At 35.4% G+C, this 26974-nt stretch overlaps 1 protein-coding gene and 1 long non-coding RNA gene across 3 annotated transcripts in view; one reads left to right on the top strand and one right to left on the bottom strand.

Annotated features, from left to right (window-relative positions):
• The window catches only part of Plppr5 (phospholipid phosphatase related 5), a 302829-nt gene that overhangs the window by 49054 nt on the left and 226801 nt on the right, over positions 1 to 26974 (top strand). The window lies entirely within an intron of this gene.
• On the bottom strand, positions 798 to 25791 carry LOC124967395 (uncharacterized). The gene is made up of 4 exons (XR_007105520.1): positions 25663 to 25791; positions 22768 to 22825; positions 21293 to 21331; positions 798 to 1018 (listed from the first exon to the last, which is right to left on the bottom strand). It is a non-coding gene; the product is annotated as an uncharacterized LOC124967395 (long non-coding RNA).

Consider the following 26974-nt stretch of genomic DNA (forward strand, 5'->3'; position numbering starts at 1 on the left):
AAACTCAAGGATGCTTAACCACTGCTGAGCCATCCCCAGCCCTTTTAATATTTTATTCTGAGACAGATCTCACTAAGTTGCTTAGGACTTTGATAAATTGCTGAGGATGATTTGTATTTATGATCCTCCTGCTTCAGCCTCCTGAGCTGCAGGGACTACAGGTGTGCACCATTGCTCCTGGCTTGACTTGGCTTTTACCTAGCTCCTCCCATTAGAATATAAAATATATGAAGGCAGAACACCATACAAGGAACATAAATCCTTATCATGTAATGAATAAATGAGTAGTTGCATTACTCATTGGAGAGAGTGCTTCAAACAGAGAGTACAGTTTGTGACAGAAGTACAGGTGGAAAAATCTTGAGGCTGACGGGGAGGCAAGGGTTGGGGAAAAACTAGAAATGAAACTGGCAGGGAGGCAGGTGACCATGTCGAAGAATGTGGGTCTTATCCTAAGACATCTCAAGCATCATATTATCAGGTCTCTTCACTTCTTGATTTATTTCTGATGGAATATAAAACCTTCCAGCTTCAAGAAAAAAGAAAACCTTAAAATGAACCACTCAATAATGAGAACACAAAAATCAAGGAGGAGCTGATTAGCTCATTTCTCTCTCTTGCTGAGAAACTCCAGGAGTCCCCTAAATCCTTGTCCAGTGCTGTAGTTTACAAAATATGACTCTGTGGCTAAGTGGCTGATAATGCACATAGAGAAACACCATCGAGAAATGGCAAAATATGACTCTTAATGCGATTTACTTTGGGATGTATTTTATTTCTCCATATTGAAGGGAATAGCTGCTTTTGCGATCAGATGTCTGTCACTTTCTTCTAACATTCTAGTTCCCAATACATCTTCAAATAGGATTTCCTTTAAAGAGAACTTGCACATGGCAGTTTTATTGCTTGGAAGCTCAATTTGTGCCAGGGATAAATCCCTGTGTAAAACAAATGGTATATTTTCTGAAAAACCTCATGGTTATAGTTTTTCTTCTTGTTTGTGTCAAAAGTGATGAAGCTAGAGAAATAACCAGAAAGTTGACTTGGTTAATGTAGCTTGGAAATCTCAACATTTAATGTACCGTCTTCTAGCAATGGAAACAAATTGATGCCCCCAAATTATGATAGTAGGTCTAATTGAATTGGGAGAAAAGAAAGAAGGGAGAAGAATGAAAAATTTAGCTTTAAATATTTACAATCAAAAAGTTAAGCACCTTTCCCAAAATTAGTATAGTACATGGGAAGCTTTGGTGCCATAAAATTAGTTTTAACATAGCCCTCACTCTTGAGTATCTTACTAGGTGCTCAGATATTTAAGTACATGAAAGCTTTGATCTTTACAACAACCTTTCAAGACAGTTATTGCTGTCTTCATTTTATAGGTTCTTATTCTAGATAAGAATATTGAGTCATGAACCGTCAACCAACTTTCCCATAATCACAGAGCTAACAAGTGTTGGAGATGAGAATCAATCATCTTATCTGTTTTTACTATGGGAACCTACTATGTTTATTCATGATTCTGTACAGCCTCTGAAAACTGCCCCGATGTGTCTACAGCTGCTAAAATCAGCCAATGGAATTTGTGTATGTGTGTGTGTGTGTGTGTGTGTGTGTATACAATATTAAAACAAACAAACACCATACCATGCTTACAGTTGTCTCTTTTCAGGTTTTTGTGTATTCTCTGCCGGTAGACCTTATGAACATCCAACATCATTGCTAAGGTTAGGAAGTAGAGTGTGGAAGCTCAAATTAACTATTGCTTTTAATTCCTTGACAGGGAATTACCTACTCATGGGTAAAAAACATATTTGTTATCAGTCATTACAAGGAGATGTAGCTGACTCCCAGTTGCCAAAACAAGCTTCATGTAGGAAGCAGTCAGGTAACAAGAGCTATAACCTCAACTCCTAATCACTTTCATTCATAGCAAATGTCAGTTTAAAAACAGCAACCTCCAAGACTCTTTTGGATAGTAAAGATAAAAATCACCCACACAAACCATGAATTTGCCATCTGGAGTGCTTTCTCTGAAATGTGTACATCTGAGTAAAAGAAAACTTTCTTGGCAAAATATTTCAATCTTGTTGCCGTAGTCATAATTGCATTTTCCCCTTTTTAATCATGTGTGTGCTTTCCCCCCCTTTACCTAATTCTGCAATGTATTTTAGAAATAGAAAGAAAATTTAAGTTGATGTGACAATAACATCTGATTTTCAAGGATAAATAGGTTATCTATTATCTTTTGTTATGGTTTGGACATGAGGTATCCCCCAAAAGTTCACATGTGAGACAATGCAAGGAGCTTCAGAGGAGAAATGATTGGGTTGTAAGAGTTTTAATCCAATCAGTGAATTAATCCCCTGATAGGGATTAACTGAGTGGTAACTGAAGTAGTAGGATGTGGCTGGAGGAGGTGGTAATTGAGGCATGGTTTTGAGTACATATTTGTATCTGGCAAGTGGAGTCTCTGTCTGCTTTCTGATCACCATTAAGCTGCTTTCCTTTGCCACACTCTTCCACCATGATGTCCTGCCTTCCCCTACCCACCCTAGGAATGGAGCTGCTGTCCACAGACTGAGGCCTTTGAAACCATGAGCCCTCAAAAAAACTTTTCCTCTTTTAAAATTGTTCTAGTCAGATCTTTTAATGACAGTAGCAAAAAAGTTGACTGAAACACCTTTATACTATCCCCTTCTTTTTCCTTTAATTATTACTAATTGTACCCCTTTAGGATGTATTTGGATTTAAAAAATTAGGTTAATGTATTTTGCATCACATTTCTAAAAACAAATTGTTATCTATAAATCAAGTTATTCACTGGAGTTGCTAAGGATGTTTCTGTTTCTAATATTCAAATTAAAAAAACAAAGATAAAAAGTGATATTTAAAGATTTTAGTCAAATATTTTTCTTTTTCTTTTGCAACACTAGGGATTGAACACTGGACCTTGTGTATGTTAGGCAAGCACTCTACTACTGAGCTACACCCCAGCTAATAGTCAATATTTTCTGTGAAAAGAAACAAGCTTTTGTGAAGCTTTAGGGATTTAGGTTTAGTGGGTTTAGGTTTTGCTTCAAGAAACATTTAAATCATTGAGTTCATTTTTTAAATATACTATATTTTCTGTAGTATACTATAAATAAGATAAGAAACATTTAAATTTACCAAACATTACTGTGGGTGAATAAGAGTTGAGATGTATCCCTAAGAATTTGCTTAAGTCTTGCTATTTATTAAGGGGGAAAAAAGCCTTGTCTGAAATAAGAAATAAAACACAGCTGTACATAATCATATTTTAAAGAGCTTCCTGCAGATGATGTAAGAAAAAAAGATCCTGGTGAACACACAAACACACACACACACACACACACACACACACACATACACAAATATACATGCATATTTCTAATTTCTAAACAATGGAAATCAACTCAGTCACCTCTGAAATGTGGACAAAAATTCCCAATAATTAAGAATAATAAGAAAGTAAACAATAAAGATATTTAACCACCTAAGCTAGAAATACTGAAGCATTTTTAATCCATTAATATCTATTAGTATATTTGACATTCTGAGGAAAATAAAAATTTCTGGTTATTTACAATAACTCCTGTTTTATGTTTTTCATATGTGTACTTATTAGACAAGTTAATACTTTAGCATAAACTTTGTAATAGAAAGAACATCAAGTTCCATATATCCACAAAAAGAATTGAATACATTGCATAGGTGAGAATATGGTCTCTTTGAAGAATCTCAAGGATTTGGTTCTTTTCGTGTACATCAAATAAATCATGAAATAATGAGAGTTGGACCAGTACTTTGTGTGTGTGTGTGTGTGGTGATAGGGCTCAAACCCAGAAGCTCATGCATGTTAGGCAATTGCACTACTGCTGGGCCACATCCTTAGCCCTGCATCAGTACTTTTAGTGACTTTATTTGATAAAGCTTATTGATTCTAGGAAGATTTTATCAGCAGACAATTTAATGCTTTGTAATATACTGTGAATAAACAATAGAAAATCAAAATAATTATTATAGTTACTTTCAATAGTATCAACTAGATCCCAGGGTTTAACAAATATTATTTTTTTTAATAACCCTCAGAGAAGTTACCTAAGGTAGTCATTAATCCCACTTTACAAATGAGAATCATACAAGACTGATTTCAAAGCTTGTGCTTTGGCCTCTACATTCTTTCTTGTAAGCAAAATGTTATTTCCAGCTAGTGCCAACTACTTTAGACTTAATTTTAGTTGCCTTACCTGTGCTTATTGTCTCTTCTGTCCTTGGATCAGACAGGATAGACCAGGATTTGCTGTGTTAACAATTTAATGAAATTACTGTAGCGTAACATAACCAAGGTTTATTTCTCACTCATTCACTTGAACTGTGCAGTTGGTGACAGGAGCTGGTTCACAGGCACTGAAGATACCAGGGCAACTGGGCTTTGCCTTCTGGAACCTCACAGCTGCGTCAGGGGGGCAGGTACATGGCAGACAGCCTTTTCAGGGCTTAGCCTACATTGACAGTGTCACCTCTACTCACATTTCTGTAGCCAAGACTAGTCCTAGGGTCCCATATAAGTCTTGGGGAAATACAGCTTTTCTGATTCAGGGAAGGCAAGAGAACTGTTTATTGGTAAATACTAGCCATTGCTACTGTAGCTCTCAAATCATATGCTACTTCTAATTATCCTTAATGAATCCTCTAAATATTTATTGATATGATTTTAAAATAACTGTAGTCCCTCCAAATTATACAAGGAATAAAAATCACAAAGATCATATAGAAATGATAGATTATAAAGGATAAAAAGAAGCACAAAACAAACAACAAGCAATAATAATTGAATAGATGAGGGAAATAAGATGAAATATAATTGTAAAACTATTGATGAGAAGATAACACACAGCCAGAATTAAATGTTGAAAGTATGGTGCTAGCTCCGCTAAAGAAACACCATCCCAGTGCAATGCCTGCTGTGTGGGTGAGTCACACCTAAATCTAGTTAGAAGTATGAGTCATTCTGTGTGAGGAAAACATAGGCAAGAAAAATAGTGGAAGAGGAAACCAGTGCACAAAGTATCATGTATTGTCCTAACTGTCTTCACTAGGAAATATGAAAAAATTAAAGTTATTTAATTAGGCATGCAAGTCAACGATCTAGGAAAGATCACAAAAGATATGTTAGGACAATGACTGGAAGGATTCAGTAAAGATATTAGTGTATTTTAGAATAAGAGGGTGGGAAGTACAATTAATCACAAATTCACCAGGTGTGGTTCTTGGAAAACAGCAGCAGCAGCTGCTACCACAGCAACAGCAAAGCACAAGATGAATCTGAAAATCCAAAAAAGGAGAACACAAAACCAACACTTTAGGTTAACAGCAAGAAAATTCATCTACAAAAGATACAGGTGGAATTAAGAGGAATGAGTAACACATTTCTCTTTCAAGGATTGAATAATGTCCAAAATCTAGGATGAAATGGTAATATGGAAAAAAATTGACTGAAAAAGAGACACATATCTGGAGTCCAATGTTGGAAAATGTATTGAGAAAGTCATCACGAGATCTCCTGGAACAACATCCAGATGAATTCAAGCATGAAGCATCAATGGATTTAAATGTTGCTTGATGTTAGAAAAGGGAGGAACTCTTTCCTGTTATATTGTGCAGGGAGAACCCTGGAATCTGATAAAGATAGCCATTTTTTTTAAAGAATTGAATATTGGTGCAAAAATATGCCATATACCAAATTTATAATGTAATACTATATTTAAAATTTTTGCACCACAACCAGGTGGAATTATCCTTAAAATATAGGGAAAGTTCAATATTAGAAATGTTAATATGATTAATCACAAAAAATTACAAGAAAATTAGATGAGCATATTAAATTAGAGATCTTATGGTATGTATCTCATAATTCTCAAGATGCTTTATGGTAAGATAAAAAAGTTTTACACTAAGCTTGCTACCATCTCTGTTATGTAATATTGTCAAAGAAATTCCAAAGAAACCACAAATTAGAGAAGAAAATAAAATGCTCATACTGGAAAAGAAAATAAAAATACATAAATGTCAATAAATTATTTTACGTGTAGATATGCCAAAAAATTAACTAAAAATACAATAGAATCATCAATAGAACTTGGAATATTAAGTTTCCAAATAATACAACTAAGTTGTACAATAATGTGAAAATCTCCTTAATGCCATACAAGAAAATACAGGAAAAAAAAGGTTCCATCTACAAAAATAACAAAAAGATCAATTTCTAAATAAAACACTATAAATATATGCATAATATGCCTAAGTATAAACCTTAGATTTTATTAAGAAGTCTAAAAAGATCTGAATGAAAGTAGAGATATCATCTACTCTTCATTAGGAATATTTAAATCAGAAAGACATTGATTCAACTACATTAACCTAAATATTCAATGAAGTATCACTCAGAATCTCAGCAGGATGTTTTGAACTGTATTAAATGGTGCTAAAGTTCATCTGGAAGAGCAAGAGTGGGAAATTTTGAAATAGAGTAATAATGTGTTACATAATTATAAAACAGGGTGACCTTGGCTCAGAATGGGTAAGTCAATAGAAAGGAAGAGATACAAGAAATGAAATCAAGTATATATAAGATAATTTTATATTAAGGTGCATAATAAAAGTAGCATTTGAAATTAATGGGGAACAGATAGATTATTCAATAAATAGCTTTGCAATAACTAGCTCACCTATTGGGAAGAGGTTCAATAGTGTGCAATAATATATGCCTAAAGTCTATTGATCTTGAGTCACAGGTTTCTTCTAGTTCTTCTACTTCTTCCTTGTCACTGCCAGGAGCTAGAAGTCATCATCACATCTCTACTAGTAGAATAGTATAACACTCTCCTTAATCCCACCTTTCTCATTAATTTAGTTTATATTTAAACAAACATCAACATTACTTATTCAGAGGTTAAAAAGGTGACCATTAAGGGCAAGAAATTTTTATTGGTAGGAATTTTTGGAAAGGTTTTCTGAGTCATATTACTTATTCCGTAATTTTGCTCATGGATATATTGCACAATATCTCACCACCAACATGGTTTCAAACCTAGGATGAAATTCTGGAATCTAATAGAGTAAAGTTCTTATGTTCAATTACAATCACCCTTGGTTATTTGTGATTTCACAATCAAAATTAAACTTTGATGTGAATAATATACAGCAGTAGATGATACAAAAATGTGTGTCTTGGGTTGAAAAAAATGTGATTCTTAAGAACATTAATATTTAAGAAGCAGTGAACTATACAGTGTTATATGGGATAACCCCAGCTCAAACTGAGATTTGATATTTTTTCCAATCACACATAAAATCACAGGATATAATCTATTTAGTATGTCTTTCTGTCTGACTGCCTTGTTCCCTCTCTACTCTTTCACTGAACGTAAAAATTAATATATATCTTGGGAAATGAGAATTGACAGGGAAAGTTTTCCCTCTTTTTCCATGATAGAAAGCTTCATTAAGCACCAGTTATAATCACCCAAAATATAAATGTCAATATCATAAGAAGTAGTATGCTTTCTTCTTTCTAGAAGAAACTGTATTTTGCATTTAATTATTCTAAGTTATATTTTACTGTTAACTCTATTTTCTATTGCCAATAAGACTTTTAAAAAATTTACAATTTGAAGCATTGTGTAAAGATGAAAGCGCATGGGAACAAATTTCTTTCAATCAGCATGTGAATGTGTTACTTTCTCTGACATCTATAATCTCTGTTGGCAACTATTCACAGTTTGCGAGTGACCTTGAAAGGATGAATGATGCAAATTTGAATTATGGTTCCCAAATTCTGAGGCCATGCCTCTGAACTCAATTGTTTATGAAATTCCCCCCCACAAGAGAGAGAGATTTTTTCCCCTTACATGTTCTTCCTCAGTCAAAGGAAATTTTAATATAATTATGGGTGTGCTTTTGAGGGATAAGCATTTTTTAATCTTTCTCTTTCTGTTCCAGCAGGAAATTGCTTATTGGTATCATGTATTTCATTCAAAAGCATAAGATCTGCTCAATACGATAAATCTTGGCCATATGTTAGCAGCCCAAAAAAAAAAAAATTGATAAGCAGAAAACATGTTGAGAAAATAGGGTACTTACAAAATCCACATTATAGTCCTCTAAGGTGCCATTGTTTTAGGAATAACGGTGAACATGAGGTGTATAAATGCTAAACTCCTGAATCTCAAAGTACACGGTGATTTTTATTTCTTACAACAACAACATCGGTCTCTCTCTCAACCAGTGGAGAATATTCTCATTGCTTTTTCTTGCACTCCAATAGAAGGAAGAACATCTCTTTGTTCCTCAGGGAAACTTGAGATTGAGCAATCCCTGTCTAGGAGACACAGGAAATTTATGGAGGGAGGAAAAAGGCTGGTGTGACAGGTCCCTGAGCCAGGTGGTGGTGCTGGGTGCATCTGGGGGAGGAGAGGGCATCATATGCAAGGCCGTCACTGCTCTTGCTCTAGGGCCTTGTGTACTTGTGACACCTGTGGTTACACACTGCCTACATTGATTAATCTGGTTTTTTTTTTTTTTAACAATTATTGGATACAGTATTCAAAGTACTATTACAGACATAACACAGAACATGAAGAATTGATTGCCTGCCTTCAAAAGCTAGTATTTTAGTGGAAGAATACAGGAGTAAATTGAAATAAATAAATAAATAAACCAAGCAGAATAGGTAATAAGAGTTTTGTGAAAAGGACAGCAGAATAGGGGCACTTTGAAGGAGGGAGTCTCCTTCAAGGTGGTGGTCAGTCACATTTTGAGATTTAGTTTGTTCTGATGTAAGTCTCAGAGTTCCTTGGCATGCGAGGGATGCTGGCCAAGTGATCCTCCCTCTCCACATCTGTGGGAGAAATAGAGTCCATGTACCAGAACTAATTTCTTTTTCATTCATTTATTTATCTATTTAGCTTTACACACACACACAACTTGATATATAATGCCTCTCTTCGCAATCTTCTATGGACTTACCATCTATATAAAATCCAAAATCCTTACCATGGCCTATGAGACCCCTGTGTGACCTAGTCTGTTACTGACTCTGATTTCACACCCTACAAGTCTTCTCCTTGCTAGCTCAGCTCCAGCCACCATGAGCTCCTTGTATCCTCAGATACATCAACTCCTGCTTCATGGCCTTTACAGAACCACTCTGTTGACCTTCAAGGTCCAGTCTCAAGATTTCTGAGTGGTTTGCTCTTTGGTCTCTCCTAGTGTGCCATATTCACCATATTCAGAGAAGTCTTCCTCAAATCCCCTAAAACAATCCCATTCCTACTCATACCCCAGTAATCTGTCCTTAGATTGGATCTCAATCTTATTAATAAGTAGAGACTGGGTATTTACTTTGCATTCCTAAACTAAATGATTCATGGAGGTCTCCCTGTAGGTGGAACTCAGGTTGAGATCCAAATCACCAGGATAGACTCAGTCTTGTCAAAATCAGAAGGAATGCTCTCTGAGCAAGTGGAAATCTATGCAAAAGGTCTCAAGGGGGAAGTGAGCTTGACAACTTTGACTAACATATAGAATAGTGTGGCTGAAAAGGAGAACAAGGAGAAGCAAGATTTTTAGATGAGGTTAAAATGGTGAGCAAGGGCCAGATTATATAAGAATCTGGGATTTTACAATAAAGAAGTTAGGTGTTATTTAACATCTGATGGGAAGCTGTCGTGGAATTTAAAGAAGGGTAGTATTTAAACAGGTACTATATTTAAAGAGTCACTTTAGTCATTTTGCAGTGCCATTTACAGGGAAGAAGAAGATGTTCTAGTTAGTGTTTGGCTGTCATTACCAAAAGACCCAATGAGAACAACACAGAGAGGAAAAGTTTATTTAGTGCTCACAGTTTCATTGGTCTCAGTCTACAAAGAACAGATTCCACTGCTCTGGACCCAAGATGAGGTAGAACATCATGGCAGAAGAACATGGAGGAGCTCAGGACATGGCACCAGGAAAGAGAGATAGAAAGACAGAGAAATAAATGTATATAGAGAGAGCTCACTTACCAGGGATGAAATGTATACCCCAAAGGCATGCCTCCAATGACCTGCCCTGTCCAGCAGTACCCTACCTGCCTACAGTTAGCACCGGTTAAGGCATAATTCAATCATTTCACCTATAAATATTCTTACATTGTCTAACACATGAGTTTTTGGGGGATATTTCATATCTAAAACATAGGAGAGGGCTAGAGGAGGAAATTGTGTAGGAGGAGAAATCAAAAATTTTGCTTTGACCCTGTTTAGTTTGATGTGCATATAAAATATCCACAGATATTAAACAGGCCTGGAGTTCTAGGGATATGTCATGGCTACAATGTTGCCTAAGTGTCTTAACTAGATGTCATTTAAGATGACTGGAAAGATGTCAATTAAGCAAGAAACATTTTTAAGTAGCTTCTGTGTTCTTCATTCTGTAAAGTGTCAAAGGAATACAGAAGATATATTGGACATATTTCTTTCTCTAAGAGCTTACACATTAACTAAGAGTATTATTAAAGTCATAAATTAATAGTAGAGCATTTAAGTGCTAACTCAGTGGCCTTACCTGTAAAATTGGGAGAAGAGGATGATTAGTGTCAGTGTTATTTCTCAAATAACTTATGATCCTTTGCTAGAGTGGTTTTTTTTTTTTCCTATTTCAGTTACTGTCAACTATAAACTCATTCACTCTTTGTAACTGAAACATAATGTTCAACAAAATAGACATGGCCCCATTTCTCATAATGTTCACAACTAGTAAAAGCTAGTTTAAATAGTCACACAAAATCTGTGATGATTGTTAAAACTGAATCCTCCTGTGCTCTAGGAAAACATTTTAAGGGCCTGATCTAATTGTTATCATGCAAGATTTCTGTGTTCAAATATCATTTGAGTTAAATCTGTATGAAGAGGAGAAAGAAAAAGGAATATAAGGTTGAGAGAAAGACACTAGATGCAGAGAAACATGTGTGAAGTCTCTGAGCTGGTGAAGCACAATGCACTTGAGGAATCCAGAGAAAATCATTGTGTCTGGAGGCCCAAATGCACTAGAGGACACAGCTTAATAAACAGGCCCTGATAATCATGTTAAGAGAAATGGAAAGCCACCAGAGGATTCTGTATAGAAATGCCATGATCAGATTCTCGTGTTTTAAAGATCTTCTGGAACCTATACAATAGGTTTAGGGGAGAGTATAGCAGGCTCAACAGGAGGTACTTACAGTGTGAGAATCTACGGTAGACTGGAAAAGAGTGCCAGTTCTTGAGAAGTATTTGAGATCACATAGATAGAAGGATATAGAGAAAAGGTAGAGTCAACCAGACTTCATGTAGGGTTATATGAAAGCTTGAGGAAAATGGAGGTGTCAAAGATGATTGACAGGTTCCTGATTTGTATAATCAGAGTATGGTGGTATCCTTCACTAAGGCAGGACATTCAGTAATGTCACATAACTTTCCAAAATAATGGGTTTCCCTGGTCATTAAAAAATGACCTTGTAAAGCCAAGCAAAGGTTTAAAGATCATAGCAGCTATTTTATTTCTGTTAACTGTAAAGATGCAGTATTTTTGTTTAAGTTTGATATGTGCTTTATAAAAAGAAACGTTTTTAAGCATTTGGTTGATCTTTCATATGTATTTGATACAAAGTTAGCAAGTTAATCTTGTTAATTTTCCTCACAAAAGCACATTTATTAACACACTTTGACCTTGAAAAACCTCTTAGTTAATAGTAATGATTGAAAAAGACTGATTCTGTTTGCCCCCCATCTCCTTTGCTGTTTTCTGTCTTTGTAAACCTTCTTTTGGAGTTCAAAGGGGAAACTTTCTTCAAGGAGGGGCACATTGTAATTTTCTACTGTCAATATCTAGACAATGAAAATGAAAATTTAGGAAGGCTGAAATTCCTTCCTCTTATATCACTTTTCTCTTAACATTTCCTGACGGCATGTATTTTAAGCAAAACTAACCATCTGAAAGGGTAGAAATAAACATGTTTAATATATACACAATTTTGTGTAACTTCTACCTCTATAAATACCAAACGTTTTCATCACCTGAAAAGAGAACACTGCACCCATTAAATAACACTCCCATTCTTGCTTCCCCTCACCCCAGCATATGCTATTCTGCTTTCTGTTGATAACATTTTTTCCTTTTAAATTAATTCTTATTTTTAAATGTAAAAATATTATATTTCTTCAAAATATGCTTAACACTGAATAATATGAACAAATAATTTTGTTACATAGAAATTGAAACTCCCACCAGCACAAAATTAATTTTTGGATCTAACCTACAAACTCAAATTAAATACACAAATATAAATCTTCAAATTGTTTTAAATATTGAAATTAATTCAATAAATGTTAGCTAAACACCTTCTACATGGTGGGGATTATAAGGATAAAATAGAAGTATACTACATGTTTCTTATATTCAAGGAATAAATTTCAATAAATTTATTTTGAGTAGTAAGTTTAAATTCAGTCACGGGTAATTTAAAATTCAGAATCCATCTCATTTCACTGGTGGAGAAACTGAGGCCCATATGCTAGAAAATGTTCCCAAGCTGTGCTCTGTCCCTAAAAGAAGCTCTTTGCTAACTAGAGGTATTGGTGTTTTATTGCCTTGGATCTGTGCAATGGAAGTGGTCCAATGGATAGAGTGTGTCTGGCAGGCTATTATGAGCAGGATTTGTTTTGTCTAGTATATAGAGGAAAAAAAAGAACCTGATTGTCAAGGGGAAGTTAGAGTTTGAGTAGAATAATATATATTCTAAATAAAATTTAAATGTTGCTATTAAGGAAAAAAAGTTGTACTGCTTTTCATATTCTGATCTTTGAAGGTATATATAGAATTTTCTTTTATTTACAACTATCCTGTCACTTTTGAAAATAAAAAAAAAGCAAGGAAAGGATAGGGTGAAAGAAATATATTGACCAAATACTTAGGATTTTTCCGTAATTTAGAAAGAAAATGAACAATTATATCATTTAAATCCAAAGACTTTCAGGCTGTGTCTCTCCTTTCTAAATATCAAATTCCTGAGGGGAATTTAATTTGCCTGGCTTATATAAGGTATCTGCCAAAGGACTGATCATTTATGGTAAGCCAAGGATTGATCATTTATGGTAAACCAAAGGATTGATCATTTATGGTAAGAGTTAGAGACAAGGAAAAGAGACATGGCTTCTGGGGATATTTCATTCAGCTCAGGAGTCCTTTCCAGTAAAGAGGAAATAATATTACTAGGATAAATAGCCCAAAATGTTACCTATATGAAGGTATTAGAGTTTGCTTCATGTGCAATCAGAAAACATATTGCCTTAAAGGATGCCATTTTAGAAGGGTTAGACAACCCTTATTTCACAATTAAGTAGCTTAAAAGTCAGATTAGAAAAAATAAAATAAAGTCAAAGCTGCCTCATACGTGACCTGTCTTGATCAGAGATACAGAATTGCAATGAAATTCCACAATGCTTCTTAGCTAGGTAGTTTCTGTAATAGTGTTATAAATTTTAGCCACTGGAAATGATAAAAGAATACTGAAAAGTTGCATATATTGCATTTGTGCATTGATGAATATGATTTCTAAAAGAAATACTTATTATTTTCATATCTCTTTGATGTCTCCTGAGAACTGCTAATCTATATGATCTGATGTTCTACCCCATCCTGTAACTGGCTTTAACAAGCTCTTGACTCCATTTTTGTTTGTTTTGCTTTTATTTTATACTCCAGACTCAGCTTGAAGAAAGGGCTCTGCTACTAAAATTAATAGTCAATAGATCATAGGAAAGAGAAAGGTTGTGGATATTTTCATGATGGGAAGGAATTGAGATAAGCTGGAAACTATAAAGGACTTAAAAAGATGGCAAGATGGGGAAGACCAAAAGAAGGGGATGAAGGAGAATAAATCCCACGGGTAATGCACACACATAGACAGGTGAAAACCTTTCCCAGGGTGTTCTTCAGTCACATTTTCTCTCAGCATTTTATTAATACTTTTCTTTTCTACGAAAAATATCTGAGGTTAAATGGAAGAAAAGTGAGAAAACAGGGCTCGTGAATGGTTATGCTGTGGCATGGTTGTGGTATTTGACAAGTTATTTACCTCTATTTGCCTCACTTTTCTTATTTGTGGAAGAGATCCTATGATAACTCCTGAATTTATAAACTAGGCTGCCATAGTAGAGCTTAAGTCCATGATAGAACGGGAATAATAAAAGATAGGCAAATGAATGAAAACCATGCTTACTGGTGATAAAAGGTACAAAACAAAGGAGAGTAAAACTGGTTTAGTTGGGCAGGGCAGTGTAGGAGTGTGTATTCTTTAACAAATAGTAGTTGGAGAAAGCCCCTAAAAGGATGGCATTTGAACAAAGATATGAATGAAATGATGCACCAAGCCACACAGTTTTCTAGGGTAAGAATTTGGGGGCAAAGACCCCAAAGTGGAAAAACACTTGGTGTAATTGAAGAATGTAAAGAAGCCAGAGTAGCTGAAACAGAAAGCCTAGAGTTTGAAAATGGCTGAAGAGAGGAAATTGAGCTGTGGGTAAAGGACAAAGTTCTGTTTTCTAGGTTTTAAGGAAGATATAGGATCTAGTTATGAGAGATATGGAAACCATTGATAAGTTATGACAGAGACATGACTTGAGATGACACATGTTAAAGAATTGACTGGCACTGGATGATGGACAATAGATACTAGAGTCACGAGTAGAGAGGGAACTACTTGAAAGGTATTGCAAAAGTCCAGCGGGAATACAGTGCTGCTCTATACATTTTTTTTTTTTTGCAAGCAATAATAAAATTATTTATTATATTTTCCTTTTCCTCCAATCCATTCCAAGAAACCAAATTTAGCTCTGAATATCCCCTCTAATGTTTTGCTAGATCTAGGAAGAGAGGATTGGCTCTCCAAGTGCAATTCTCATTAAAACTCTCTTTTGTTGTAGCTCCCCTTTCTGGCCAGGCTCTGGTTTAACAATGAAGCATCATTGTTTGTGGAATGGCCTGAGATATCAAAACTCCAAGGGAACTACTTTGAAATTCACCTATTTACTTCATAAGTGCAGATCTGTCTTTATTCGATAGAGACAATTAAGAGACAATTTCTCTTGGACCAGACTATTTAGGCTTGCATTTGTAATAAAAAGTATTTTGTTTAGGGAGAGCTGTTATTTAGAAAACTGAATTAAAACTGGATTAAAGAACTTTTTATTGTTGACTTCATGAAAATATTATCAGCCTAGGAAAAAAATATGGTGTTGATCCCATAATTTAAAAAGTAGCATATTGATATTTGCAGTGCTTGGCTTTAATGGGTTGTTGTGGTGGTAGCCATAAGCTATTGTGCTGAGGCTGATTATTATAGTTAACTCAAATTTTAAAATAGGACAACCTTTATAAAATTTTGCTCCTTCTTCTGCTCTCTAAATACTTGTTTTAAACTACATCAGATTTTGGTGTTTTGTGAAGGTGAACAATGAAAAGATTTTCTAGTAATGTTTCTATGGTTTTGCTATCCTCAACATGGATCTGATTTAGTACAAAAACTTTGGTCCAGTAATGATTTAAATACTACATATTTAGAGGGAGTCACACTGGGAACCTGCATGTAATTCTGCTTTTCAGAGCAGAATCACCTTCATTTTAGCAGAAGCGGGTGATGACTCCAGAAGGGTTATTTTCCATAGTCACTCACCACTCATCTGTGCTCATCCCACAACCATGTCTTACAATATTTGCCACCAAGATTTTTATGCTACAGGAAACCATTGAATTTCACTAAAATGACTCACTTACCACCTGCTTTTTTTTTTTTTTTTTTTTTTTTTTACTTTGTTGCCAAATTGTTTTCATTTCTCTATAATCTCCTGTAAGAGGAAATTCAGAACTGCAACATTTCCACTTCTAACCCAATAATATTTTAAATAGACTTGTACCACTCTAGGTCCATGACTTTTAAAATCAGTCTCACAGGAAGTCTCAGGACACGGGAAAAATACAGACAGAACAGAACATAACACAAATGACCTCTAGTCCAGTTGTCAATAGTGTCCCCCTTTTTCTCTAAACACTTTTGAGACCTGTTTTCACTGTCCACAGTCCTATTGGCATTCTGGTCTTCTGAGCTCCCACCAGAATCACCCATAAGTTCCACTTACAATAATCTTAAGCATTTCCAACATGCATTGCTAAGCATCTCAAAATTCCTTCCATCAATTGCAAAAAGCTCTAAAAGTTTCTGAAACACCTGGTCAGGTTAGTCACAACAATTACCCTACTTCTGCCCCAGTTTCTGAGATGCTCTCAAGCTGTCTTTCTTTTAGTCTCTGGGCAAAATCTTTAGCATTTCTTTAGTGATGATAATATCTCTAACAACTACAACTGCCTGCGCCCCAGTTTTACTCTTGGTACTCCACAAACTTTTAAGTAAATAAAATAATAGGTCACACAAATATACTTATGGGCATGGAGAGGAGAAGAGGTGTAGATAGGAGAATCAAAATAAAAATACAAATGAGTAAAGGAATCAATATAGAAATGCAAATTTCTATTTCTTTATATCTCATAGCAAAGGTACCATAAAAATTAATCCATTTTCTAATATGCAAAGTCTACAAAATGCAATGAAAAACACAATTGGAAATTCAGAATATATTTTCAGTTATTTGGAAAGTGGTATGAATTACAAAGGTTAATATTACTGTAAATAATTTTCATATGTATATTATCTGCATCTTTTATGGCATCTGTTTACTTGTCTTAACAATTTACAATTAGGAAAAATTGTAGGATTTTTAACAATGCTATGAGTTTAATCCTAGTCGTTGGAAACCTTTAAGAGTTTTTTGGTTTTCCTTGATTTTTAAACATATATAAATTTATATTCTTTCTATCTATCATCTATTTATTTACCTATCATAGGGTTTATGTAAGAATCAAATGAATTACAATTATAAAAGCCTTTTAAAGTCAGAAAAAATACTTAATATAAATCCTTGTTTTTATATCTTATTGTTACATTTTCTTCTTTATAGTTTAAATTAACTCAAGAAAGGAAGGGCAGTGTTAACAGAATTTAGGAGGACAAAATTGTTCTCCAGTGACTCAAACTTGATTGTGTGTTTTGTGTACTATTTTAGTTCTTTCTGACATATTTCAATTAAATTGAGTTTTATTAAACTAAGACACTTAAAAAAGAAGAACAGAAATCTATCTTTCCATTGTGGGCAGAATAGTAAAAGATAAAAGAAGGCAAGCTTTATGATAAATATTTTTCTTTATATTAATTGCATCAGAAGCAGCAATTTATATCTTAATATTTCCTGGTGACATATTTATTATCATTTGGCAAAGAGTCATTCCTTTCCCATACCCACAGCCTCTATGGAAGTGGGCATTTCTTTAACCCCCAAATTTCACCCCAGCCATGGGACTTGTTCTGCCAGTGGGTGAAAGGGAATATATACCAGCTCTAAACCTTGTCCTTAAGAGGCAGCAACTCTTTACACTGGTCTCTCTGGGAGCTTCTGATTTCTAACATGAGAAGAATTCACTCTGGCTATTTGCTGTACCTTCTTTCTGAGTCATGGAATTAGACACAGAGTAAAGAATCTTTCTTAGCCTATCCATAGAACTGTGAGCACCTGACTTGCTATGGATTTTGAGGGTGCTTGCTAATCTGCATTATCACAAGAACAAAAAATGTTATAGCTGGTTACTACTATTATCCAAGTGATCCTTGTGGCTCCTTCTCCCTTCCAATCTGTAGAGCATTCTGAAGGGAAATTTTGAGTCTCCATAATAGACCCTAGTATCCAGATCACTTGTCATGGTGGGCGGAAAAGATGGAGAGAAAAGAGGCAAATACTCTTGGTTTAAGATTGGGGATAGTTGAAGCTCATCTAATTGAGAAAAATACACCAGATAATTCAGTCTACTCCTGTTAAGGGGGTAGATTATGAGGGTGTTGAAGTTCAGGGACAACCCTTCTTCCTTAAAACCAGAAGATTAGAGATGAAGCATACACTCTACACACACACACACACGCACACACACACACACACACACACACACAATGTTATTACTACATAGTAATTAAACATGTGGTTGAGCAGGGATGTGATTATGTTCCTCAGAGGGTAAAGACAGTAGCCTACTGGGCAGCTCTGTTTCTATCTTCATTAACGCCACTCCCTCAATTCAATCACTGCCTCCTTCTGGATCCTTCTGGTGGACAGTACAGATTTTTCCCAGGAAGTCTCTAAATTGGGTCACCAGTCAGCACCATAATTTAATTCACTTGAATTCAAGGCAATACTGTGCCCCACACCAAACATTCATTCTTTACCCATGTCTTGTTCCAAATGAAGACGATCCATGTGGTCCACTATAGCAATGAAATTAAGATATTCTAACTGTAAAAGTAAACATCCTACAGATGCTGCAAAATTTCTAGCATATACTTTATTACATTATGTGTTGGATCAACTTTTTGTAGGTGTGACTCAAGTAACTGACAATAACAACTTAGATGAAGAAAAGTTCATTTTGGCTCAAGGTTTCAGAGTTTCAGTCTATGGTTAGTGAGTCTATTGCTCAGGGACAAAGATGAGGCAGAATACTATAGGTGAAGGGTATGGTAGAGGAAAGCTGCTCAGCCCACAGCAACCTGGGAGCAGAGAGAAAGTGAGGAGCTAGAGACAAGCTATTATCCTTAAGGGCACTCCCCCAGTGACCTCCTCCCTCCAACCATGCCTCACCTGCCTATAGTTACCACCCATAAGTCCATTTATATTATTAATACATCAAATAAACTAATCCATTTATGAGGTTACAGTTTTCACAATCCAATCTTTTCACCTCTGAGTCTTACTACATTCCTTAACATAAGAGCTCTTTGGGGTACATTTTTATAGTCACACCAGAACATATTACCTAATTCCTAGGTAGAAATTACATCTAAAGTTTAAATTTCTTTACAAATTCAAAGTTATAATCTAAAATGAATTCAAATCTGATATCAAAATCTTGTATTTATGAATAAAATGTTCAAAGAAGCATGTCTCAGTTCTCCCCTCTAACATGTTTCATCTGGAAATTTTCTCTATGTTGAGTGGAGTTGGGGCTTCTCCAGCACCTGTGTCCCAGACTCTCCATGGAACAGGTGATTATTTCAGGAACTCAGAAGTAGCCGTTTAGTCACTGACATTATGCTAAAGGAGCTCAAAGGTTTAAAGGAACACCCAAGGTTTTATAACTGTGCCTCCACATTCTCAAGATTTGAAATGAGTTCTTCTGCAATCCCTTAAAAGAATCACCCCAAGTGGCATCAGGGTCCTGGACCCCACTTGTAACCTAGTGCAGCAGAAGCTCAGTGTCATGAGTAAGGGAGACAGACAAAGACAAATTGTGATTTCAGCATTATCCTATATCAGTTTGCCAGAATAAATGGCCAGTGAACTAAAACTTTCTTAGAAGAGATCTCCCTGAAAGATATTAATTGTGGCACTATAACATTTTCATGTCTGGTGAAATGAAATCTCTTCCTCTGGGTAAAATTCCTTAATTTCCATTTTGTTTTTGAGTTCAGTTTTTGTTGCCTGCAAGTTGGACTGAGTGTGGGCTCAGTGTGTGCACACTCTTCTAAGCAGGCTGGGACAAACCTTTTTGCCATCATGGCTATTGCCACTGTCTGCATGAACTTGTTTAAACCTATGAACTACATCTTCTGAGAGGTTTTTGCTTCATCCCTGCATCTATTCAAATGGAAAAATCCTTTCCCCAGATTCCTAAATTGTAGCTGCTGTGGATGCTCCTGAAGCCGTGTCCCCAAGGTCCTGAGGAGGACTAACACCTCTCCATGTGCCCACTAAACTCTAAACACATTGAATTCAGGAAATCTAAATCCAAGGTCAAAGCTTGTATAATTAACCAAGCCAGATCAATGGAGACCACGTGGTAGAACAACCCTCAAGAGCCTCTGGAGCAACCACATTAATCCAAGATGGGTTCTTTCATAGGACCAAGAATGCAGCATGAAATTAGGAGCAATTTTTTAACACTCCTTTCTAGGTTTACCAAGGACTATTTAAAACCAGAGGTTCACTAGTTCACAGGGACTCCAGCTGCCTTGCAATAAAAAGCAGCAAATATTTTGTTGTCTACTGGTGTCTGAAAAGAAATTGAATATCATGTCAGTATCACCTGCAATCCTAGGCCAGGCTAGTTTGTCCTTGGGAACAAGCTGCCAAAGTCTAGGGTTTGTGAACCTTACCTGTTACTTGTTTGAAGGCATTTGCCTGCAATCCTTCTTACATAAAAGCAGCCATCCACACTTGGGCAAACATTGTTTTCTATGCCAAGATTAGAATTCTGCTGAGTTTACTTGCTTGATACCAAAGGTTTAAATCTGTCTGTAAAGGCTGTTGTCATTAATAGCCACAGAAAGACCTGAAAAATATGGCATGATGTATACCAGAGCCTCCTACTATAGTAAAACACCCTCACAATTTGCATTTAGTTAAGCATTAGCAAAATTTGAAGATGCTTTAAAGCCAATGCCAGAACCTGAAAATCTTTAAAATATTTTGGTCCATGCATCAGAACACTGCTTATCTTTGAGGCTACAAAGATTTTCTACTACTGCAAACCTCATCTGCCTAGGTTTAGGGAACACCAGACAATGGATGCCTGCTGGGGACACTCACATGCAAGCCAACCTCAAGGAGAGAGGAGAAAGTAATTTGTGGAGATAAGTCCACTTCTTCTTATTAAACCCACTAATGACTATAAGGAGATGGAGAGAAAACAGACGTGCCTAGGAAAATTCAGAAGGATGGGAAAGAAGTCTTACTGACCCCTCAGACTTACTTTTTAATTTCTAATTTTCATCTTTTTAAAAAAGATAAAACAAAAAAAATTTCCACTAATTTGAAGTGCCACTTCTTCAATGACTGCATTTACTTTAATTAATGAGTCTATAGTTTTCCATTCATGCAATGATTCCAAATGACTCAAATTGCAAAAGTGTTAGTTCTATTTCAAATATTTAACTAGTTCATTCTTTCCTTTTTCTCTTTCATCCACTTTGATTTGAAAATATTTATGGGTTAATTTTCCCAGATTAAAAAGATAATTTTCTGGTATTTTGAAATCACACCATGGATTTGGCACAGAATTCTAATACAAAAATTAAACACTTAATAGCACTTACCCATCAGTTCTCTTTTCTTAAACTTCTAAACTTTGAACTCTAAAGGGCAAGTAATGCTTATTTTCACCTCCGCATTTTATTGTAATAGTTCTTACATATGTTATCAAGATAAATAAAATACAAAATAGGATTAGGGATATGGCTTGGTGGTCAAGTATCCATGAGTTCAATCCTCGGTTCCCGCCCCTCCAAAAAAACCCACAAAACCAATGAGGTTTTTTTTACAACAATAACTTTTAAAAATGTATCCTCTACTTAGATTCCCTTCTACCTTCTCCATTTGCCATATTCCGTTTATTCTTTTGTACCTACATGAAATGAAAACTCCTCTGACCACTACCTGGCAGGTAGAACCTTAAGTCTCTCCTCTGTACTACGATATTACTCTCTAAAGGTCTCTATCATGTTCCCTACTGTTTTTTGTGGATGTATTCATCTCTCTTCCTAGTCATGTAAAATTAAGATTCATGATAGGTGAACTGTGATATTCATATTTCCTGACATAACACGATTTACAATATGTTTGAATGAATGAATGCATTAAGTGTAAATTGTTTTTGCTTTTCAATTTTATCACAATTGGAAGTATATCTCTTTTGTGTAATTACCCTACTTTTTAAAAAATAAATTGTTGAGGCAAAATAATAACTCTGCTTTGAAGGAAAATAAGAAGGTAGTTTATTTTGAGCCAAATGTCCATGATATAGACCTGGGAGCACAAATTCAACTTACCCTAGAAGTGTGTTCTGAAGAAAAAGAAGTTATGGCAATGCTTACAGACAGAGAACAAAGGTAATCATACATCAATACAGCTAGTGAATTCATTGATGGAGACACTACATCGAAAGATTAAAATGAAGCAGGGAAAGTCTGACTATTAGACTGAGATGGCATCTTGCCACATTCTTAGATTTGTCAAGTCAGGGTACTGTTTTCGTCAAGCTATAGATAACCAACAGGTCAAACTTATATCCCAGAAAGTTCACCTACTAGTTATGAGAAGGTGAAATCAGATACAAAAAGTTAGGATCAATGACCTGAAATTTCCCTTACCGCATAAGACTCCCAACACTTGTCTGTTCATCTGGCATTTGCTTTAAAAGTTCTATTTTAACACAGTATTTTTTGGAAATGCTTAATTTCAGGGTGTTATATTAAAATATTTTAATTGGGAGTCCTTTAGACTGGGGTGGCTCTAGTACTTCAAGTTTCTATGCAACAAAAATGAAGCCCGAAGTAAATAATTAAAAAAATATAGCCAGTGTACCAATCAGATACCACCAACTAAACTTTAACTAGAGTCTTGTCACTCTAACTAACGGGCAAATATTGTTTCCCTTAATTTTGCAAACACTTCATAAAAGTTTTATCTCTTGCCCTCCGAGGGGAGTGCAAAACTGCCTGTAATCTTCTGTCAACTCACTCATGAATTACTGAAAACTCAAATTAAACTTGTTAAAATATAATGTGCCTACCTGGGGGTATAGCTCAGTGGTAGATCATGTGCTTAGCCTTGTTGAGTCAATCCCAGCACTAAAAAAGAAAATTAAAGTGTAATGTGCTTAACTTCATCTTTTAACAATGTTTTCTTCATTAGCTTGTGAGCAAACTTCATGAGGTCAGGGCTCATGCCAGTCCTATTCACCATTGTATTATCAGGATCTGGCACATAGCAGTTGGCAGATAAATTTTAAATGAGTAAATTATTATTTCTTAATAATATCATGACATCTTAGCAAATGTTCACATTAAAAGATTGCATAGAAAATGTTATATTAAAATCAATAGACATTTCTAGAAAAGAAGTAATAATATTGTTTTATTATATGTGAAGATTTAAGTTCCTCATTTTAAAAGTCATCAAAAGACTATGATCACAGGAGATGTCCTTCAGCAAAGTAATATCTTTATTTTGCTCTCAGTCAAAATATGATGGGAAATCTACCCATAAAACATTTATATAGTGCATATAAATAGGCTTTTAGAAACAGAAACAGCAGCCAACAGGTTCACCCTGTCAACAGCAATTTATTAACATGACAAATAGACAAAATAACATATAAAATGAGCCATAATCCTGTTTCATTTTCATGTCAATGGTCACTTCAGAAGAAATCATGTCATTGTTGCATTTAAATGTTTCCTTATTGAATATTTACAGTTGTTTTAATAAAGAAGGAACCAGAAAAATGGTCAGGAATTTTGGAAATGACATTGCAGGAGAATGATCTGGAAAAGCACATTGTCACAAGCATACTGTCATTAACACAAACCAAATACACTTATGTCTTTCCACAATGTCAGAATTTATTGAATAACAAGAAATTCACAGGCTATACTACTTTCATCGGTGGAAGTTCACTGAATACTTGTGACCACCTGACAGTCATAAGCTGGGCAAACACAGCTTCTTTTATTCTAATCTTAATTTCTAATAACACTCAAATCACACATTGCTCTTTGCACGAGTGTGTGTGTGTGTGTGTGTGTGTAGTATGTCAAAGAAAGGCTAAGAAAGTGTTAAGGAGCCACAGGGGTTCAGGAGGCAGAACTGAGAACAAAGACAGAAAGCAAATAAGAATCCAAAGAATCACTTTACCAACCAACCTAAGAACTCTAGGCACAGAGCTATCAAAGCACAAGAATATATTCTGGGCCAAGGTCTGCATGGATGGCAGTTTCAAGGTGTCAAATTAGAGTGGGCCCTGTGTGGTTATCAGGGATGGGAGAAATTATGATCCCAGTACAGAGATTTGGAAGTTCTTCCCTGAGGTGATTTTCCTGTGCAAGGCTCATGAGTGTTGATCAAGTGAAGGGGTCAAGGTGCTGCAGTGTCCAGTCTCAGTGTGCGCCTCGTTTTCTAGGCCTTAAGTGAGAAGGTTGCTTAATTTGGTGGTATGGTGTGTTCAATAAAGTCACACTGGTTTTTCTGATATGAGTTTGATATGCTCGTGCATCTGTGTGTTTCTGATTAATTTCATAAGTTTATAGGTGGTCATTTTTATTTGCACAATTAATTTATCTGTGTGTGCATTATGGTTAGGCCAGGCGGAGGACAACTGTTCACTTGTACAAAAGAGGAATAAAGTCATTCTACCTGAGCAAATTAGGCTCATAATAGACAATAGCGCATGGCAAACTATGACTTTATAAGATGGAGAACACAGATTTAGGTACAGTCTGAAAACTACTGTTCTATATATCATGAATAACTCTGAGCAGGGCACGGCCTGCTCTCCATACATACTATTGAAGGAAAAATAGTCCTGAAAATACAGAAATCCCCAGTTCTATATGAATATGATAGAAAAGAAGTAGATATCATTATTAAATAGTGGACTGGCCATGATTCAGCAGTAACTCTCTGTGTGTGTGTGTGTGTGTGTGTGTGTGTGTGTATGTGTATAGATATATCTACATCTATAAAACTAACAAGAAGAAAACAAACAGAAGTTTATTAACATGTATATTTCTTATATCCTGAGAGACAACCAGGAAAATGAGTACCTCAAAGGAGAGATTGAGAATTCAGGCTTAAATACAATTTTGTTCAGTGTAAAGAAAGAAATATGGTACCTACCAGAAGGCAAGTTATAGGGAGGTAGCCAAGAAAGGCACTGTAAAAACAAGACCAAGGATTGTTGTACAGATTTAAGTTGCAGCCACTTCCACTGATAAGTTTCCTGTGACTTAGTTACCTTTCTTTTCCAGTTCAGAGAGAGAGAGAGAAAGAGAAAGAGAGACGCCCTTACAAATAGAGCTTTCCTTTATAACTAGAAATTTCTCTTGCCAAGAGCAGTTTCTCTATTTAGGGACTTCTGCTGTGTCTGCTTTTTCTGAAAATAATCTGTTCAAAATAATCTTTAGGCAAAAAAAAAAAAAAAAGACATTTTTAGAGGTGACATGTTCTAGTGTTTTCTATGTGATGATATATACTCTATTTGTAAGAAAGGAAGCAAACAGATACCACCAGTAATATTTAATATAAAAAATCTTTGTATATCTTATTAAAATTAATTTGAAAATTGCATTGTAAAACCTCTTTGGAAAACTTGGTTGGGATTCCTTAATACTAATACTAGCTAATATTTAGTTAGAATTCACTGTGTATTAGGCACTGGTCAAAGCACCTACCTCATTATTGAGGTACACACTACCTCACTATTTGATCCATACTACAACCTATGAAATAGATACTATTCTTATTCCCCTGTGATCTAACACTTGGAGTGGTCAATAACCACATCCAGTCATATTGTTATTTTTGGCTAATAGTCCATATCTGTTCATGCTTATTGCCTACCTTTTCCACTAAAAACTTTAACAGATTTATAGTATTTATTTTAAGCACCAGGCAGAGTGGTACATACCTATAGTCCTAGTGACCAGGAATACTGAGGCAGGAGGATCACAAGTTTGAGGTCATCCTCATCAATGTAGCCAGATCCTGTCTCAAAATAAAATTCAAAAGTACTTGGGGATATAGTTCAGTACTAGAGTGCCCCTGGATTAATTCTCCAGTGGCACCTTATTTTGAAAATTTTGTCTGTTAATTTTTAACCTATGGGATATTTTTGAACCTGCTTCTATTGATCTTTCTTTCTTTTGATTGCAGGTCAGATTTTTATGCCTCTTTGCATGACTTATATTTTCATTCTGGATATTGGTGTCAAAGAATAGTAGAGATGGAAGTAAATGATATTTACCTCCATTAAAGGGCATGCTCTTTCCTAAATTTTCTGGTTAAAACTAATCTGAGAAGGGTTACGGTTTGGGTAGACTTCAGAGCACCACTGATTTCAAATAATTTGAGGACCTGATTAAAACTTTTCTTCAAGTAGTACTTGGTTGATTTAAGTACCAATAAAAAGTCTTAACATCTCAGTGCTTATAGTCCCATTTTTCATATCACCAGAGAGCTTGCTCTGCACTCTAGTGTTACTCCTTGCTTTTATCATTCCATAAATCTCACATCTTCTTATCTAGGAAAGACTTGGCATGTGGGCATGTGCTCTGCCTCTGGAGCTCCTCAAGGCTTTAATCTGTCGTGCCAGCCCATGTGACCCTTAAACCTTAGGCTGGTTTCTACTGACCCTAGAAATTTCACCATCTGTGTGGCACTTGTGTCTTCTCTCACTTTCTAGGAATGTAATAGGAGATGCCTTTTCTCAGAGGGGGAGCTTCCTAGTAGAGCTCTGAAATTTAGTTCCTTTAGCATTTTTGTGCACCTCACCTCTCCAATGAGTGTAAAAAGCAACTAATTTTTGTATTCTATCCCTCTTTTTTAGTTGGAAGCAATAATGTCTTGTGATTTTTCTACAAAACTGAAGGAGGAAATCTTACTTTAACCATTCTGAGTCACTATTTTGTCATCTCTAAAAGAAGAAATTTTATGTGGATTTAAATATAGCATGTGAAAATTACTTGGCTTGGTGCCTGACATTGGTAGGTGCCTGATAAATATTAATGTCCTTTCTCCATTAAGTTGGATATGGAGGGATGTCAAGTAGAGAAACATAAAGCTGTGTGGGTTTCCTTTGAATAGAATTTGGAAGGGGTTAAGTTTTGAAGATATAGATAATAGATTAACAAAAAGGATAAAGAAAAATAGATTTTTTTCTGCTTCATTTATTTCTTTCAACTGATGTTTATAGAATGCTTTCTTAGGGTTTATGCTTAGTT

Source organism: Sciurus carolinensis, chromosome 1 (assembly GCF_902686445.1).
Source record: "Sciurus carolinensis chromosome 1, mSciCar1.2, whole genome shotgun sequence".
Classification (NCBI taxonomy): Eukaryota; Metazoa; Chordata; class Mammalia; order Rodentia; family Sciuridae; genus Sciurus; species Sciurus carolinensis.